This window comes from Lipotes vexillifer, unplaced genomic scaffold, assembly GCF_000442215.2.
Source record: "Lipotes vexillifer unplaced genomic scaffold, Lipotes_vexillifer_v1.1 scaffold1622, whole genome shotgun sequence".
Classification (NCBI taxonomy): Eukaryota; Metazoa; Chordata; class Mammalia; order Artiodactyla; family Lipotidae; genus Lipotes; species Lipotes vexillifer.
In genome coordinates this window covers 454,085-456,691 of record NW_006783587.1, presented here as the reverse complement: position 1 = coordinate 456,691, position 2,607 = coordinate 454,085, and the positions used below count along the sequence as shown (strand labels likewise).

Below are 2,607 nucleotides of genomic sequence, written 5' to 3'. Positions count from 1 at the left end.
TAACTTGCTAAATTCCTCATCAGCATTCTCTGAAAAAAAACTTCTCAAAGTCTTTCTCCTCTTTATTTTAGCAATGGATTGTGGAAAATGTGTGATTATCTCTTGACATGAAAATATTTCAAGGCACGGTGTTCTTGCCTGACTAGTTTAGTATTTCCTGCATAACTGATACAGGAACTCCTATACAACTCTCTTCCACCCTGTTGTAAAGGTCAGAAAAAAGCATCAAACTGGGAGGGTACTAGCTTATTGCCAGAGTAGTAATGTCTCAAGGCTTTCAAAGTATGTTGTCTTCTCCCTCGTTCTGTTTGTCTCCATTTTCTTTTTATGGCTCACAGAATGTATGGGTTTTGTTATTGTTAACAGTTGTTCTTCGCAGGTTTTTGTTTTTTTTTTCTTTCTCCAGATTAAAGTTCTATATCTTCTTAGTTTGTTTCTCTATGTGGTATTTCACTTGCTCATTTCCTGCCTGATTGCATCTATGAGCTCTTCTTGTAGCTTAGTTACTTCTTTTCTCATTTCTTCTAAAATGTTTGGCTTCAGCCTGTCATATTCCAGTCCTTCTGTCTGGACTCCTTTGGCACTGGACTCTGATGAGGGTGCAGATTTTGGTCTGTAAATAACAGGTGACTTGCTGCCATTCATTGTATTTGTTCTTTCCCAAGGTTTTCTTGTTGGTTCAGGTGTACTTGTTGAAGAGGCCTTAGAAGTTACAGGCTCTGAATCTTCATTTTCGTCGTCTTTTTGTTCTGTTCCTATTGTTGATCCCTTTTCAGCAATTCTCTTCCTCCTGGCCAGCAGGGTGCTCATTTCTTCCATTAGCCCACCATCCCTAATGGAAAGGGTCCTTTTCCACTACCTGTATTTTTCAGATGAGGCCAAATTCACACCAGTGATCTCCTTTCTGCTTGGGAAACAGGAATCTTCCATCCGTGACACTTTCCTAAATTTTGATCCAGAAATTGCAGCTGCAAGTCCAGTTAAAGGGTGACTGTCTTCAGACATGGATCCCCAAAAGATCCAGATGCAGGGAGGGGAGAAGCAGGAGGTGGTGGAGAAGGAGGGGGTACCTGATTAGGAAGAAGGTGGTAGAGGAGGTGGAGGCCCTGAGGATGGAAGTGGATGGGATGGGAGGGAGTCCTGGGGGAGGAGGGAGTGTGGCTGATGCCTGCGCAGGACCTGGTGGGAGTGGAGGAGGGGGTGGAGGTGCCGGTGGTCCCAAGACAATGCAAGCCTGGCTCAGCAGCAGAGGACACTCCCAGCACAGAGCTTAGAGGAGTCTCCACAGAGGCAGGGGCAGCAGCGTTTGACATTCTTCGCTGTCGCTCGCCTTCCAGCTGCTCCCTTTGTAGTTGCTCTTGCCGCTCTCGTTCTTGCCTTTCTCGGTCCAGTCTCTCCAGCCTCTCCCGCTCTTGTCTCTCCCGCTCCAGGCAATCCTGAACTTCTCTTTCTTGTCTCTCTCTCTCCAGCTGCTCCTGTTCTAGTCGCTCCCTCTCCAGCCCTTCCCTTTCTAACCTTTCCACCTCCAATCTCTCCCTTTTCGTTCTTTCGTCCTTTCCCGCTCCTTTTTTTTTGCTGTGCTTGTAGTTGCCTTTAAACTTTTTTGTTGTGGTACGCAGCCCTCTCACCGCTGTGGCCTCTGCCGCCGCGGAGCACAGGCTCTGGATGCGCAGGCTCAGCAGCCATGGCTCACGGGCCCAGCAGCTCCGCAGCACGTGGGATCTTCCCAGACCGGGGCACGAACCCGTATCCCCTGCATCTGCAGGCGGACTCTCAACCACTGCGCCACCAGGGAAGCCCTATAGTGTATTTTTAATTTCAGTTATTGTAATCTTCAGCTCTTGTTTATATATATGTATATATATATATAGTTTTATCAAGTTCTCAGTGAGTTCTTCAATTCTTCTCCTGAGTTTGGTAAGCAACTTGATTATTATTACCTGAACTCTTTACCAGGTAGATTTCTTATCTCCATTTAGTTTAGTTCTTTTTCTGAGGTTTTGCCTTTTTCCTTCTTTTGGAACATATTCCTTTGTCTCCTCATTTTGCTAATTCTCTGTGTTTATCTCTGTGTATTAGGTAGATCAGATATATCTCCTGGTCTTGAAGGAGTGGTCCATTGTAGGTTTCCTGTGAGGCCCAGAACAGCAATCCCCTATGGTCACCAGAGCCAGGCACTTCATGAGTATTCCTTCTGTGGGCTGTTTGAGTCCTCCTGTTGTGGTGGGGTAATGTTTGCTACTGGTGTACTGATTGGTGGGGCTGTTCCCTGGCCCAGCTGTTTGCAAGGCCTGGTCATAACTGCTGGACTCATGACTGCTGCCCCAGTGAGGCTGCATTCAGGGCCTGACTGCAACAGTTGTGGGTATGGTGGCTTTATGGGGTTGGTCCCCCGGCACAGGAGCCATTTTGTGGGGGAGGCATGCCAGACCCACCTGAGGCTGCCTGCCAGGTGTGGTGGGGTAGGGCTTGCTTTGGAAAGGCACTGACCAGGGTGGATGGATTGGACAGGGTGGGTCCTCAGGGGACTGCTAGGACAGGGAAGGAAATACTAGCAGGGTAGTTAGCAAATGTCAGAAATCATGCCCACCAGCACCTGGCCAGCTA

General features: G+C 47.8%; 1 pseudogene; it reads right to left on the bottom strand.

Annotated features, from left to right (window-relative positions):
• Positions 1–438: 438 nt before the first annotated feature.
• On the bottom strand, positions 439–2,339 carry LOC103074596 (protein enabled homolog pseudogene; annotated as a pseudogene).
• Positions 2,340–2,607: the final 268 nt, after the last annotated feature.